Source organism: Salvelinus namaycush, chromosome 1 (genome assembly GCF_016432855.1).
Source record: "Salvelinus namaycush isolate Seneca chromosome 1, SaNama_1.0, whole genome shotgun sequence".
NCBI lineage: Eukaryota > Metazoa > Chordata > Actinopteri > Salmoniformes > Salmonidae > Salvelinus > Salvelinus namaycush.
The window spans coordinates 83,868,470-83,886,095 of record NC_052307.1 but is presented as its reverse complement, the minus strand read 5'-3'; the positions used below and the strand labels follow the sequence as shown (position 1 = coordinate 83,886,095).

Here is a 17,626-nt window from a genome sequence, read left to right as displayed (position 1 = left end):
ACATAAATAATTTGGCTTAGTAATTGTCTGTAATTAAACGTGTTAACTAAATCATTGTATTTGACATAGGCTACATTTATAGTCTAATCATTATATTTCAGTTGTAGGCTGTGTCATATTCTTTCATTTATGTTTTTCCATTTTGTGTTTCCTGATAGGATGTTATGTCATTTGGGTGGGAGTAGTGAACAAACAATGATGATTTCCCATGCCATTTCCTCTGTCTAGTATAAAGCATGGTAACAGCCATTTCCTCTGTCTAGTATAAAGCATGGTAACAGCCATTTCCTCTGTCTAGTATAAAGCACGGTAACAGCCATTTCCTCTGTCTAGTATAACGCACGGTAACAGCCATTTCCTCTGTCTAGTATAAAGCACGGTAACAGCCATTTCCTCTGTCTAGTATAAAGCACGGTAACAGCCATTTCCTCTGTCTAGTATAAAGCACGGTACAGCCATTTCCTCTGTCTAGTATAAAGCACGGTAACAGCATTTCCTCTGTCTGTATAAAGCACGGTAACAGCATTTCCTCTGTCTAGTATAAAGCACGGTAACAGTCATTTCCTCTGTCTAGTATAAAGCACGGTAACAGCCATTTCCTCTGTCTAGTATAAAGCACGGTAACAGCCATTTCCTGTCTAGTATAAAGCATGGTAACAGCCATTTCCTCTGTCAGTATAAAGCACGGTAACAGCCATTTCTCTGTCTAGTATAAAGCACGGTAACAGCCATTTCTCTGTCTAGTATAAAGCCCGGTAACAGCCATTTCCTCTGTCTAGTATAAAGCACGGTAACAGCCATTTCCTCTGTCTAGTATAAAGCACGGTAACAGCCATTTCCTCTGTCTAGTATAAAGCACGGAACAGCCATTTCTCTTGTCTAGTATAAAGCACGGTAACAGCCATTTCCTCTGTCTAGTATAAAGCACGGTAACAGCCATTTCCTCTGTCTAGTATAAAGCACGGTAACAGCCATTTCCTCTGTCTAGTATAAAGCACGGTAACAGCCATTTCCTCTGTCTAGTATAAAGCACGGTAACAGCCATTTCCTCTGTCTAGTATAAAGCACGGTAACAGCCATTTCCCTGTCTAGTATAAAGCACGGTAACAGCCATTTCTCTGTTAGTATAAAGCACGGTAACAGCCATTTCCTCTGTCAGTTAAAGCACGGTAACAGCCATTTCCTCTGTCCAGTATAAAGCACGGTAACAGCCATTTCCTCGTCTAGTATAAAGCACGGTAACAGCCATTCCTCGTCTAGTATAAAGCACGGTAACAGCCATTTCCTCTGTCTAGTATAAAGCACGTAACAGCCATTTCCTCTGTCTAGTATAAAGCACGCGTAACAGCCATTTCTCTGTTAGTATAAAGCACGGTAACAGCCATTTCCTCTGTCTAGTATAAAGCACGGTAACAGCCATTTCCCTGTCAGTATAAAGCACGGTAACAGCCATTTCCTCTGTCAGTATAAAGCACGGTAACAGCCATTTCCTCTGTCCAGTATAAAGCACCGGTAACAGCCATTTCTTGTCTAGTATAAAGCACGGTAACAGCCATTTCCTCTGTCTAGTATAAAGCCGGTAACAGCCATTTCCTCTCTAGTATAAAGCACGGTAACAGCCATTTCCTCTGTCTAGTATAAAGCACGGTAACAGCCATTTCCTCTGTCTAGTATAAAGCACGGTAACAGCCATTTCCTCTGTCTAGTATAAAGCACGGTAACAGCCATTTCCTCTGTCTAGTATAAAGCACGGTAACAGCCATTTCCTCTGTCTAGTATAAAGCACGGTAACAGCCATTTCCTCGTCTAGTATAAAGCACGGTAACAGCCATTTCCTCTGTCTAGTATAAAGCACGGTAACAGCCATTTCCTCTTCTAGTATAAGCACGGTAACAGCCATTTCCTTGTCTAGTATAAAGCAGGTAACAGCCATTTCCTCTGTCTAGTATAAAGCACGGTAACAGCCATTTCCTCTGTCTAGTATAAAGCACGGTAACAGCCATTTCCTTGTCTAGTATAAAGCACGGTAACAGCCTTCCTCTGTCTAGTATAAAGCACGGTAACAGCCATTTCCTCTGTCTAGTATAAAGCACGGTAACAGCCATTTCCTCTGTCTAGTATAAAGCACGGTAACAGCCATTTCCTCTGTCTAGTATAAAGCACGGTAACAGCCATTTCCTCTGTCTAGTAAAAGCACGGTAACAGCCATTTCCTCTGTCTAGTATAAAGCACGGTAACAGCCATTCCTCTGTCTAGTATAAAGCACCGTAACAGCCATTTCCTCTGTCTAGTATAAAGCACGGTAACAGCCATTTCTCTGTCTAGTATAAAGCACGGTAACAGCCATTTCCTCTGTCTAGTATAAAGCACGGTAACAGCCATTTCCTCTGTCTAGTATAAAGCACGGTAACAGCCATTTCCTCTGTCTAGTATAAAGCACGGTAACAGCCATTTCCTCTGTCCAGTATAAAGCATGGTAACAGCCATTTCCCCTGTCTAGTATAAAGCATGGTAACAGCCATTTCCCCTGTCTAGTATAAAGCATGGTAACAGCCATTTCCCTGTCTAGTATAAAGCATGGTAACAGCCATTTCCTCTGTCTAGTATAAAGCATGGTAACAGCCATTTCCTCTGTCTAGTATAAAGCATGGTAACAGCCATTTCCTCTGTCTAGTATAAAGCATGGTAACAGCCATTTCTTGTTAGTATAAGCATGGTAACAGCCATTTCCCCTGTCTAGTATAAAGCATGGTAACAGCCATTTCCTCTGTCTAGTATAAAGCATGGTAACAGCCATTTCCTCTGTCTAGTATAAAGCATGGTAACAGCCATTTCCTCTGTCTAGTATAAAGCATGGTAACAGCCATTTCCTCTGTCTAGTATAAAGCATGGTAACAGCCATTTCCTCTGTCTAGTATAAAGCATGGTAACAGCCATTTCCTCTGTCTAGTATAAAGCATGGTAACAGCCATTTCCTCTGTCTAGTATAAAGCATGGTAACAGCCATTTCCTCTGTCTAGTATAAAGCATGGTAACAGCCATTTCCTCTGTCTAGTATAAAGCATGGTAACAGCCATATCCTCTGTTTAATATCTAGCTGGCTTGACATGGTAACATCTACATAGTGGCTGTAGTATAGTGGGAGGATATATTGATCAGGATATATATTGATCAGGATATATATTGATCAGGACCTACATAGTGGTTGTAGTATAGTGGGAGGATATATTGATCAGGATATATATTGATCAGGATATATATTGATCAGGACCTACATAGTGGTTGTAGTTAGTGGGGAATATATGATCAGGATATATATTGATCAGGACCTACATAGTGGTTGTAGTATAGTGGGAGGATATATTGATCAGGATATATATTGATCAGGATATATATTGATCAGGATATATATTGATCAGGATATATATTGATCAGGACCTACATAGTGGCTGATAGAAACCTACTAGAAGTAGAACAATGAGTTCTATCAACTTACCGTAACTGAACTTGTACTGTGAAGTCACATTTGGTCCCGAGATGTCCCTGAAAAACACAGACGGACATTAAAGGGTGGGTAGGGTACATTGGTAGTATAGGGTACGTTGGTAGGGTAGAGGGTAGGTAGTGTACGTTGGTAGGGTATCTTGTAGTACAGGGTACATGGTAGGGTAGAGGGTAGGCAGGGTACGTTGGTAGGGTAAAGGGTAGTATAGGGTACGTTGGTAGGGTACATGGTAGTATAGGGGTACATGGTAGGGTAGAGGGTAGGCAGGGTACGTTGGTAGGGTAGAGGGTAGTATAGGGGTACATGGTAGGGTAGAGGGTAGGCAGGGTACGTTGGTAGGGTACATGGTAGTAAAGTGTATATGGTTGAGCAGAGGGTGGGTAGGGTACGTTGGTAGTATAGGGTACGTGGTAGTACAGGGTACATGGTAGTGTAGAGGGTAGGCAGGGTACGTTGGCAGGGTACATGGTAGAATAGGGTACATGGTAGGGTTGAGGATTGGTAGCGTACATGGTAGTACAGGGTACATGGTAGGGTAGAGGGTAGGGAGGGTACGTTGGTAGGGTACATGTAGTGTAGAGGGTTGGTAGCGTACATGGTAGTATAGGTACGTTGGTAGGGTAGAGGGTAGTAGGGTACCTTGAGACAGGGGACATGGGAGGGTAGAGGGTAGGCAGGGTACGTTGGTAGGGTACATGGTAGTATAGGGTACATGGTAGGGTTGAGGGTGGAAGGGTACATGGTAGGGTAGAGGGTAGGAATGGTACATTGGTAGGGTACATGGTAGTATAGGGTGTAGGGTAGAGGGTAGGAAGGGTACGTTGGTAGGATACATGGTAGAATAGGGTACATGGTAGGGTGGAGGGTAGTATAGGGTACATGGTAGGATAGAGGCTAGGCAGGGTACATGGTAGAATAGGTACATGGTAGAGTAGAGGGTAGTATAGGGTACATGGTAGTACAGGGTACATGGTAGGATAGAGGCAGGGTACATGGTAGAATAGGGTACATGGTAGAGTAGAGGGTAGTATAGGGTAATGGTAGAATAGGGTACATGGTAGGATAGAGGCTAGGTAGGGTACATGGTAGTATAGGGTACATGGTAGAGTAGAGGGTAGTATAGGGTACATGGTAGGGTTGAGGGTGGCAGGGTACGTTGGTAGGGTACATGGTAGTATAGGGTACATGGTAGGGTAGAGGGTAGTATAGGGTACATGGTAGTATAGGGTACATGGTAGGATAGAGGGTAGTATAGGGTACATGGTAGAATAGGGTACATGGTAGATAAAGGGTAGGCGGGTACGTTGGTAGGGTACATGGTAGAGTAGAGGGTAGTATAGGGTACATGGTAGGATAGAGGGTAGTATAGGGTACATGGTAGAGTAGAGGGTCTGAGTGTCTCTTACATTGAGCTGCTAATCTGTTGGACTTGCTGCGGCGTTAGTGCGAACGCAAAACACGTTTCCTGAAACCGCTGGCTGTTGTCCGATGCTGCAGAAAGAGCGAGAGAGAGAGAGAGAGAGAGAGTGAGACAGAAACAGAGAGCGAGAGAGAGCGAGAGAAAGCGAGAGTGAGACGGAAACAGAGGAGGAGGTACTGGTTAGTGATAAGTGAGGGGAACTGTAGAGGACAGTGAACAATCAGAAGAACAATCTGGCCTTTATGGCCATGTATCTTTATAACCTCCACCCGGCACAGCCAGAAGAGGACTGGCCACCCCTCAGAGCCTGGTTCTTCTCTAGGTTTCTTCCTAGGTTCCTGCCTTTCTAGGGAGTTTTTCCTAGCACCGTGCTTCTACATCTGCATGCTTGCTGTTGGGGTTTTAGCCTGGGTTTCTGTACAAGCACTTTGTGACAACTGCTGATGTAAAAAGGGCTTTTTAAATACATTTGATTGATTGAACAGAGGCCCAGTCCCTTTTCAGTGAGAGCTCTGTTCACTCAACCAATCACACAATCCAGGGTCCTCTACCCACAACACAATCCAGGGTCCTCTACACAACACATACAGGTCCTACCCACAACACAGGGTCCTCTACCACAACACAGGGTCCTCTACCCACAACCAGCTCTACCAACACAGGTCCTCTACCCACAACACAGGGTCCTCTACCACAACAATACAGGGTCCTCTACCCACAACACAATACAGGGTCCTTACCCACAACACATACAGGGTCCTCTACCACAACACAATACAGGTCCTCTACCACACAATACAGGGTCCTCTACCCACAACACAATACAGGGTCCTCTACCCACACACAATACAGGGTCCTCTACCCACAACACAATACAGGGTCCTCTACCCACAACACAATACAGGGTCCTCTTCCCACAACACAATACAGGGTCCTCTACCACAACACAATACAGGGTCCTCTACCCACAACACAATACAGGGTCCTCTTCCACAACACAATACAGGGTCCTCTACCCACAACACAATACAGGGTCCTCTACCCACACAACAATACAGGGTCCTCTTCCCACAACACAATACAGGGTCCTCTACGCACAACACAATACAGGGTCCTCTACCCACAACACAATACAGGGTCCTCTTCCACAACACAATACAGGGTCTTCCCACAACAATACAGGTCCTCTACCCACAACACAATACAGGGTCCTATCACAAACACAATACAGGGTCCTCTACCACAACACCAATACAGGGTCCTCTACCACAACACAGGGTCCTCTACCCACAACACAATACAGGTCTTACCCACAACCAAAAGGTCCTCTACCCACAACACAATACAGGGTCCTTACCCACAACACAATACAGGGTCCTCTACCCACAACACAATACAGGGTCCTCTACCACAACACAATACAGGGTCTCTACCCACAACACAATACAGGGTCCTCTACCACAACACAATAAGGGTCCTCTACCCACAACACAATACAGGGTCTCTACCCACAACACATACAGGGTCCTACCCACAACACAATACAGGGTCCTCTTCCCACAACACAATACAGGGTCCTCTACGCACAACACAATACAGGGTCCTCTACCACAAACACAATACAGGGTCCCTCCCACAAACACAATACAGGGTCCTCTAACCACAACACAATACAGGGTCTCTACCCACAACACAATACAGGGTCCTTTCCCAAACAAATACAGGTCCTCTACGCACAACACAATACAGGGTCCTCTACCCACAACACAATACAGGGTCTCTTCCCACAACACAATACAGGGTCTCTACCCACAACACAATAAGGTCCTCTACCACAACACAATACAGGGTCCTCTTCCCACAACACAATACAGGGTCCTCTACCCACAAACCAATACAGGGTCTCTTCCCACAACACAATACAGGGTCCTCTACCCACAACACAATACAGGGTCCTCTACCCACAACACATACAGGGTCCTCTTCCACAACACAATACAGGGTCCTCTACCCACAACACAATACAGGGTCCTCTTCCCACAACACAATACAGGATCATCTGCCCACAACACAATACAGGGTCCTCTACCCACACACAATACAGGGTCCTTACCCACAACACAATACGGGTCCTCTACCCACACACAATACAGGGTCCTCTACCCACAACACAATACAGGGTCCTCTACCCACAACACAATACAGGGTCCTCTTCACAACACAATACAGGGTCTTACCCACAACACAATACAGGGTCCTCTACCACAACAAATACAGGGTCCTTACCCACAACACAATACAGGGCCTTTCCCACAACACAATACAGGATCATCTGCCCACAACAAAACAGCAGGGAGGATTGTTCTTCACACCAGTTATCCTCCAGACAGACTTCTCATAACAAAACTGGCTCCCAGGAATGCTCTGAGAAAAGGACGGGTGTGCTATCTTGTCATCGACGCCAGTAGAAATGGGGGCTTCAGCAAGACGGAACGTGTAATATAGTCAATTGGTAGGGTGACAGTACAGTTTGAACCTCGTACGTGCAGAGATCCTAAGAAAAACGCAGATCAAAAGACTGTTTTGTCTTGTCGCCATTCATCTCCTCAACAACCTGGGACCTGGTACAGCCTTGGGCTTGGTGGAGTAGTGTAGGGGAACAGTGGGGCTCTGAAGTGCTGTCTGGGGGGCTTACGGAGTGGGAGAAACAGCCCTGTATATGCCTGGGGGGCTTACGGACTGGGAGAAACAGCCCTGTATATGCCTGGGGGGGACGGACTGGGAGAACAGCCTGTATATGCCTGGGGGGCTTACGGACTGGGAGAAACAGCCCTGTATATGCCTGGGGGGCTTACGGACTGGAGAAACAGCCCTGTATATACCTGGGGGGCTTACGGACTGGGAGAAACAGCCCTGTATATGCCTGGGGGGCTTACGGACTGGGAAAAACGCCTGTATATGGCTGGGGGGCTTACGGACTGGGAGAAACAGCCTGTAATGTCTGGAGGGCTTACGGACTGGGAGAAACAGCCCTGTATGTCTGGGGAGCTTACGGACTGGGAGAAACAGCCCTGTATATGTCTGGGGAGCTACGGACTGGGAGAAACAGCTGTATATGCCTGGGGGGCTTACGGACTGGGAGAAACAGCCTGTTATGCCTGGGGGGCTTACGGACTGGGAGAAACAGCCTGTATATGCCTGGGGGGCTTACGGACGGGAGAAACCCTGTATATGCCTGGGGGGCTTACGGACTGGGAGAAACAGCCCTGTATATGCCTGGGGGGCTTACGGACTTGGGAGAAACAGCCCTGTATATGCCTGGGGGGCTTACGGATGGGGAGAAACAGCCCTGTATATGCCTGGGGGGCTTACGGACTGGGAGAAACAGCCTGTATATGCCTGGGGGCTTACGGACTGGGAGAAACAGCCTGTATATGCCTGGGGGGCTTACGGACTGGGAGAAACAGCCCTGTATATGCCTGGGGCGTTACGGACTGGGAGAAACAGCCTGTATATGCCTGGGGAGCTTACGGACTGGGAGAAACAGCCCTGTATATGTCTGGGGGGCTTACGGACTGGGAGAAACAGCCCTGTATATGCTGGGGGGCTTACGGACTGGGAGAAACAGCCCTGTATATGCCTGGGGGGCTTACGGACTGGGAGAAACAGCCTGTATATACCTGGGGGGCTTACGGACTGGGAGAAACAGCCTGTATATGCCTGGAGGGCTTACGGAGTGGGAGAAAACAGCCTGTATATGTCTGGGGAGCTTACGGACTGGGAGAAACAGCCCTGTATATGCCTGGGGGCTTACGGACTGGGAGAAACAGCCCTGTATGAAGACAGAATGTGGGGTTCAGTACTGAGACCTGGTCCTATATCACCACTCCTACCCTGAGACCTGATCCTAGACCTGATCCTAGACCACCACTCCTACCCTGAGACCTGATCCTAGACCACCACTCCTACCCTGAGACCTGATCCTAGATCACCACTTCTACCCTTAGACCTGATCCTAGACCTGATCCTAGATCAGCATTCCTACCCTGAGACCTGGTCCTATATCACCACTCCTACCCTGAGACCTGATCCTAGACCTGATCCTAGATCAGCATTCCTACCCTGAGACCTGATACTAGACCAGCACTCCTACCCTGTGACCTGATCCTATATCACCTCTCCTACCCTGTGACCTGATCCTAGACCACCACTCCTACCCTGAGATGCTTGATAGGTTGATCCAACTGACCCCTGGGGGTTAAAGCTAGTCCTTCCCATCTCCTCTTCCTCTGTTCTTCTACAGGTACCAGGTCATTCTCCAGCACTTCTGGCTCTCTGGCTTACAGGTGAGGAAGGACTACTGCATTACTCATTACAGAGTTACAGCACATGTGGTGTGTAGTGTGTGTAGTGTGTTGGGAAGGACTACTGCATTACTCATTACAGAGTTACAGCACATGTGGTGTGTAGTGTGTGTAGTGTGTTGGGAAGGACTACTGCATTACTCACCACAGAGTTACAGCACATGTGGTGTGTAGTGTGTGTAGTGTGTTGGGAAGGACTACTGCATTACTCATTACAGAGTTACAGCACATGTGTTGTGTAGTGTGTGTAGTGTGTTGGGAAGGACTACTGCATTACTCACCACAGAGTTACAGCACATGTGGTGTGTAGTGTGTTGGGAAGGACTACTGCATTACTCACTACAGAGTTACAGCACATGTGGTGTGTAGTGTGTTGGGAAGGACTACTGCATTACTCACCACAGAGTTACAGCACATGTGGTGTGTAGTGTGTTGGGAAGGACTACTGCATTACTCACCACAGAGTTACAGCACATGTGGTGTGTAGTGTGTGTAGTGTGTTGGGAAGGACTACTGCATTACTCACTACAAAGTTACAGCACATGTGGTGTGTAGTGTGTTGGGAAGGACTACTGCATTACTCACCACAGAGTTACAGCACATGTAGTGTGTGTAGTGTGTTGGGAAGGACTACTGCATTACTCACCACAGAGTTACAGCACATGTGGTGTCTAGTGTGTGTAGTGTGTTTGGAAGGACTACTGCATTACTCACTACAGAGTTACAGCACATGTGGTGTCTAGTGTGTGTAGTGTGTTGGGAAGGACTACTGCATTACTCACCACAGAGTTACAGCACATGTGGTGTCTAGTGTGTGTAGTGTGTTGGGAAGGACTACTGCATTACTCACCACAGAGTTACAGCACATGTGGTGTGTAGTGTGTTGGGAAGGACTACTGCATTACTCACCACAGAGTTACAGGACATGTGTTGTGTAGTGTGTGTAGTGTGTTGGGAAGGACTACTGCATTACTCACCACAGAGTTACAGCACATGTGGTGTGTAGTGTGTTGGGAAGGACTACTGCATTACTCACTACAGAGTTACAGCACATGTGGTGTGTAGTGTGTTGGGAAGGACTACTGCATTACTCACCACAGAGTTACAGCACATGTGGTGTGTAGTGTGTTGGGAAGGACTACTGCATTACTCACTACAGAGTTACAGCACATGTGGTGTGTAGTGTGTTGGGAAGGACTACTGCATTACTCACCACAGAGTTACAGCACATGTGGTGTGTAGTGTGTTGGGAAGGACTACTGCATTACTCACTACAGAGTTACAGCACATGTGGTGTGTAGTGTGTTGGGAAGGACTACTGCATTACTTACCACAGAGTTACAGCACATGTGGTGTGTAGTGTGTTGGGAAGGACTACTGCATTACTTACCACAGAGTTACAGCACATGTGGTGTGTAGTGTGTTGGGAAGGACTACTGCATTACTCACTACAGAGTTACAGCACATGTGGTGTGTAGTGTGTTGGGAAGGACTACTGCATTACTCACTACAGAGTTACAGCACATGTGGTGTGTAGTGTGTTGGGAAGGACTACTGCATTACTCACCACAGAGTTACAGCACATGTGGTGTGTAGTGTGTGTAGTGTGTTGGGAAGGACTACTGCATTACTCACTACAGAGTTACAGCACATGTGGTGTGTAGTGTGTGTAGTGTGTTGGGAAGGACTACTGCATTACTCACCACAGAGTTACAGCACATGTGGTGTGTAGTGTGTTGGGAAGGACTACTGCATTACTCACTACAGAGTTACAGCACATGTGGTGTGTAGTGTGTGTAATGTGTTGGGAAGGACTACTGCATTACTCACTACAGAGTTACAGCACATGTGGTGTGTTGTGTGTTGGGAAGGACTACTGCATTACTCACTACAGAGTTACAGCACATGTGGTGTGTAGTGTGTTGGGAAGGACTACTGCATTACTCACTACAGAGTTACAGCACATGTGGTGTGTAGTGTGTTGGGAAGGACTACTGCATTACTCACCACAGAGTTACAGCACATGTGGTGTGTAGTGTGTTGGGAAGGACTACTGCATTACTCACTACAGAGTTACAGCACATGTGGTGTGTAGTGTGTGTAGTGTGTTGGGAAGGACTACTGCATTACTCACTACAGAGTTACAGCACATGTGGTGTGTAGTGTGTTGGGAAGGACTACTGCATTACTCACTACAGAGTTACAGCACATGTGGTGTGTAGTGTGTGTAGTGTGTTGGGAAGGACTACTGCATTACTCACTACAGAGTTACAGCACATGTGGTGTGTAGTGTGTGTAGTGTGTTGGGAAGGACTACTGCATTACTCACTACAGAGTTACAGCACATGTGGTGTGTAGTGTGTTGGGAAGGACTACTGCATTACTCACTACAGAGTTACAGCACATGTGGTGTGTAGTGTGTTGGGAAGGACTACTGCATTACTCACTACAGAGTTACAGCACATGTGGTGTGTAGTGTGTTGGGAAGGACTACTGCATTACTCACTACAGAGTTACAGCACATGTGGTGTGTAGTGTGTGTAGTGTGTTGGGAAGGACTACTGCATTACTCACTACAGAGTTACAGCACATGTGGTGTGTAGTGTGTGTAGTGTGTTGGGAAGGACTACTGCATTACTCACTACAGAGTTACAGCACATGTGGTGTGTAGTGTGTGTAGTGTGTTGGGAAGTACTACTGCATTACTCACTACAGAGTTACAGCACATGTGGTGTGTAGTGTGTGTAGTGTGTTGGGAAGTACTACTGCATTACTCATTACAGAGTTACAGCACATGTGGTGTGTAGTGTGTTGGGAAGGACTACTGCATTACTCACTACAGAGTTACAGCACATGTGGTGTGTAGTGTGTGTAGTGTGTTGGGAAGGACTACTGCATTACTCACTACAGAGTTACAGCACATGTGGTGTGTAGTGTGTTGGGAAGGACTACTGCATTACTCATTACAGAGTTACAGCACATGTGGTGTGTAGTGTGTTGGGAAGGACTACTGCATTACTCACTACAGAGTTACAGCACATGTGGTGTGTAGTGTGTGTAGTGTGTTGGGAAGGACTACTGTGTTACTCACTACAGAGTTACAGCACATGTGGTGTGTAGTGTGTTGGGAAGGACTACTGCATTACTCACTACAGAGTTACAGCACATGTGGTGTGTAGTGTGTGTAGTGTGTTGGGAAGGACTACTGCATTACTCACTACAGAGTTACAGCACATGTGGTGTGTAGTGTGTGTAGTGTGTTGGGAAGGACTACTGCATTACTCACTACAGAGTTACAGCACATGTAGTGTGTGTAGTGTGTTGGGAAGGACTACTGCATTACTCACTACAGAGTTACAGCACATGTGGTGTGTAGTGTGTGTAGTGTGTTGGGAAGGACTACTGCATTACTCACTACAGAGTTACAGCACATGTGGTGTGTAGTGTGTGTAGTGTGTTGGGAAGTACTACTGCATTACTCACTACAGAGTTACAGCACATGTGGTGTGTAGTGTGTGTAGTGTGTTGGGAAGTACTACTGCATTACTCATTACAGAGTTACAGCACATGTGGTGTGTAGTGTGTTGGGAAGGACTACTGCATTACTCACTACAGAGTTACAGCACATGTGGTGTGTAGTGTGTTGGGAAGGACTACTGCATTACTCATTACAGAGTTACAGCACATGTGGTGTGTAGTGTGTTGGGAAGGACTACTGCATTACTCACTACAGAGTTACAGCACATGTGGTGTGTAGTGTGTGTAGTGTGTTGGGAAGGACTACTGCATTACTCACTACAGAGTTACAGCACATGTGGTGTGTAGTGTGTGTAGTGTGTTGGGAAGGACTACTGTGTTACTCACTACAGAGTTACAGCACATGTGGTGTGTAGTGTGTTGGGAAGGACTACTGCATTACTCACTACAGAGTTACAGCACATGTGGTGTGTAGTGTGTGTAGTGTGTTGGGAAGGACTACTGCATTACTCACTACAGAGTTACAGCACATGTGGTGTGTAGTGTGTGTAGTGTGTTGGGAAGGACTACTGCATTACTCACTACAGAGTTACAGCACATGTAGTGTGTGTAGTGTGTTGGGAAGGACTACTGCATTACTCACTACAGAGTTACAGCACATGTGGTGTGTAGTGTGTGTAGTGTGTTTGGGGTGTTGTGTGTGTGGGGTGCCGCATGCTTGTATTACTATACTCGTGGGTACCTGGTCAGGGTTAGGGTTAGGGTTAGGGTTAGTTATATTACTATACTCGTGGGTACCTGGTCAGGGTTAGGGTTAGGGTTAGGGTTAGTTATATTACTATACTCGTGGGTACCTGGTCAGGGTTAGGGTTAGGGTTAGGGTTAGTTATATTACTATACTCGTGGGTAACTGGTCAGGGTTAGGGTTAGGGTTAGTTATATTACTATACTCGTGGGTAACTGGTCAGGGTTAGGGTTAGGGTTAGGGTTAGTTATATTACTATACTCGTGGGTAACTGGTCAGGGTTAGGGTTAGGGTTAGGGTTAGTTATATTACTATACTCGTGGGTAACTGGTCAGGGTTAGGGTTAGGGTTAGGGTTAGTTATATTACTATACTCGTGGGTAACTGGTCAGGGTCAGGGTTAGGGTTAGGGTCAGGGTTAGGGTTAGGGTTAGTTATATTACTATACTCGTGGGTAACTGGTCAGGGTTAGGGTTAGGGTTAGGGTTAGTTATATTACTATACTCGTGGGTAACTGGTCAGGGTCAGGGTTAGGGTTAGGGTCAGGGTTAGGGTTAGGGTTAGTTATATTACTATACTCGTGGGTAACTGGTCAGGGTCAGGGTTAGGGTTAGGGTCAGGGTTAGGGTTAGGGTTAGTTATATTACTATACTCGTGGGTAACTGGTCAGGGTTAGGGTTAGGGTTAGGGTTAGTTATATTACTATACTCGTGGGTAACTGGAAATCCTCACAAGGACAATAAAACAAGGACGTCTCCATGAGGACAAATTCTATTTTGGGTTTAGGGGTCAGGTTTAGGATTAGGGGTTAGGGGTCAGGTTTAGGGTTAGGGGTTAGGTTAAGGGTTGGGGTCAGGTTTAGGATTAGGGGTTAGGGGTCAGGTTTAGGGTTAGGGGTTAGGTTTAGGGTTGGGGTCAGGTTTAGGATTAGGGGTTATGGGTTAGGTTTAGGGTTAGGGGTTAGGTTTAGGGTTGGGGTCAGGTTTAGGATTAGGGGTTAGGGGTTAGGTTTAGGGTTAGGGGTTAGGTTTAGGGTTGGGGTCAGGTTTAGGATTAGGGGTTAGGGGTCAGGTTTAGGACTAGGGGTTAGGTTTAGGGTTGGGGTCAGGTTTAGGATTAGGGGTTAGGTTTAGGACTAGGGGTTAGGGTTAGGGTTAGGACTAGGGGTTAGGTTTAGGGATGGGGTCAGGTTTAGGATTAGGGGTTAGGTTTAGGACTAGGGGTTAGGGTTAGGGTTAGGACTAGGGGTTAGGTTTAGGGATGGGGTCAGGTTTAGGATTAGGGGTTAGGTTTAGGTCTAGGGTTTAGGTTTAGGACTAGGGGTTAAGGTTAGGGTTAGGACTAGGGCTTAGGGTCAGGTTTAGGACCAGGGGTTAGGTTTAGGGTTGGGGTCAGGTTTAGGATTAGGATTAGGGGTTAGGGGTCAGGTTTAGAGGTTTAGGGTTGGGGTAAGGTTTAGGATTAGGGGTTAGGGGTCAGGTTTAGGGTTAGGGGTTAGGTTTAGGGTCGGGATCAGGTTTAGGATTAGGGGTTATGGGTCAGGTTTAGGGTTAGGGTTGGGGTTAGAAAGTAGGGAGAAAATTATATAAATCAATTTTAGCTCCCCACAAGGACAGTAATACCAAATGTGTGTGTGTCTGTGTGTGTGTCTGTGTGTGTGTGTGTGTCTGTGTGTGTGTGTGTCTGTGTGTGTGTCTGTGTGTGTGTGTGTGTCTGTGTGTGTGTGTCTGTGTGTGTGTCTGTGTGTGTGTCTGTGTGTGTGTGTGTGTGTGTGTGTGTGTGTGTCTGTGTGTGTGTCTGTGTGTGTGTCTGTGTGTGTGTCTGTGTGTGTCTGTGTGTCTGTGTGTCTGTGTCTGTGTGTGTGTGTGTGTGTGTGTGTGTGTGTGTGTGTCTGTGTAAGTAGTCGGAAGATACACTTACGTTGGAATCATTAAAACCCGTTTTTCAACCACTCCACACATTTCTTGTCAACAAACTGTAGTTTTGGCAAGTCGGTTAGGCCATCTACTTTGCGCATGACACAAGTAATTTTTCCAACAATTGTTTACAGACAGATGATTTCATTTATAATTCACTGTATCACAATTCCAGTGGGTCAGAAGTTTACATACACTAAGTTGACTGTACCTTTAAAAAGCTTGGAAAATTCCAGAAAATGATGTCATGCTTTAGAAGCTTCTGATAGGCTAATTGACATCATTTGAGTCAATTGGAGGTGTACATGTGGATGTATTTCAAGGCCTAAATTCAAACTCAGTGCCTCTTTGCTTGACATCATGGGAAAATCTAGAGAAATCAGCCTAGACCTCAGAAAAAACCTCCACAAGCCTGGTTCATCATTGGGAGCAATTTCCAAACACCTGAAGGTACCACTTTCATCTGTACAAACAATAGTACGCCAATATAAACACCATGGGACCGTGCAGCCGTCATACCGCTCAGGAAGGAGATGCGTTCTGTCTCCTGGAGATGAACATACCTTGGTGCGAAAAGTGCAAATCAATCGCAGAATAACAGCAAAGGACCTTGTGAAGATGCTGGAGGAAACAGGCACAAAAGTATCTATATCCACAGTAAAACAAGTCCTATATCCACATAACCTGAAAGGCCGCTCAGCAAGGAAGAAGCCACTGCTCCAAAACCGCCATAAAAAAGCCAGACTACGGTTTGCAACTGCACATGGGGACAAAGATCGTACTTTTTGGAGAAATGTCCTCTGGTCTGATGAAACAAAAATAGAACTGTTTGGCCATAATGACCATCGTTATGTTTGGAGGAAAAATCGGGAGGCTTGCAAGCCGAAGAACACCATCCCAAACGTGAAGCATGGGGGTGGCAGCACCATGTTGTGGGGGTGCTTTGCTGCAGGAGGGACTGGTGTACTTCGCAAACTAGATGGCATCATGAGGACGGATAATTATGTGGATATATTGAATCAACATCTCAAGACATCAGTCAGGAAGTTAAAGTTTGGTCGCAAATGAGTCTTCCAAATGGACAATGACCCCAAGCATACTTCCAAAGTTTTTTGTGGCAAAATGGCTTAAGGACAACAAAGTCAAGGTATTGGAGTGGCCATTACAAAGCCCTGACCTCAATCCTATAGAACATTTGTTGGCAGAACTGAAAAAGCGTGTGCGAGCAAGGAGGCCTACAAACCTGACTCAGTTACACCAGCTCTGTCAGGAGGAATGGGCCAAAATTCACCCAACTTATTGTGGGAAGCTTGTGGAAGGCTACCCGAAACGTTTGACCCAAGTTAAACAATTTAAAGGCAATGCTACCAAATACTAATTGAGTGTATGTAAACTTCTGACCCACTGGGAATGTGATGAAAGAAATTAAAGCTGAAATAAATCATTCTCTCTACTATTATCCTGACATTTCACATTCTTAAAATAGAGTGGTGATCCTATCTGACCTGAGAGAGGGAATATTTTACAAGGAATAAATGTCAGGAATTGTGAAAAACTGATTTTAAATGTATTTGGATAAGGTGTATGTAAACTTCCTTCTTCAACTGTATATATATATACTGTATATTAATGGCTGTGTCCCTTCTCTGTGTGCATTCATACGGACGTGTGTGTGTGTGTGTGTGTGTGTGTGTGTGTGTGTGTGTGTGTGTGTGTGTGTGTGTGTGTGTGTGTATGAACCTCTCTGTCCCCTGTGTGTGTGTGTGTGTGTGTGTGTATGTGTGTGTGTGTGTGTGTGTGTACCTCTGTCCCCTGTGTGTGTGTGTGTGTGTGTGTGTATGATCCTCTCTGTCCCCTGTGTGTGTGTGTGTGTGTGTGTGTGTGTGTGTGTGTGTGTGTGTGTGTGTGTGTGTGTGTGTGTATGAACCTTTCTGTCCCCTGTGTGTGTATGTATGTATGTGTGTGTGTGTGTGTGTGTGTGTGAACCTCTCTGTCCCCTGTGTGTATGTGTGTGTGTGTGTGTGTGTGTGTGTGTGTGTGTGTGTGTGTGTGTGTGTGTGTGTATGTATGTGTGTGTGTATGTATGTATGAACCTCTCTGTCCCCTGTGTGTGTATGTATGTGTGTGTGTGTGTGTGTGTGTGTGTGTGTGTGTGTGTGTGAACCTCTCTGTCCCCTGTGTGTGTGTGTGTGTGTGTGTG

At 46.1% G+C, this 17,626-nt stretch overlaps 1 pseudogene; it reads right to left on the bottom strand.

Annotated features, from left to right (window-relative positions):
• LOC120053404 overlaps window positions 1-17,626 on the bottom strand; it is a 68,715-nt pseudogene that overhangs the window by 22,753 nt on the left and 28,336 nt on the right.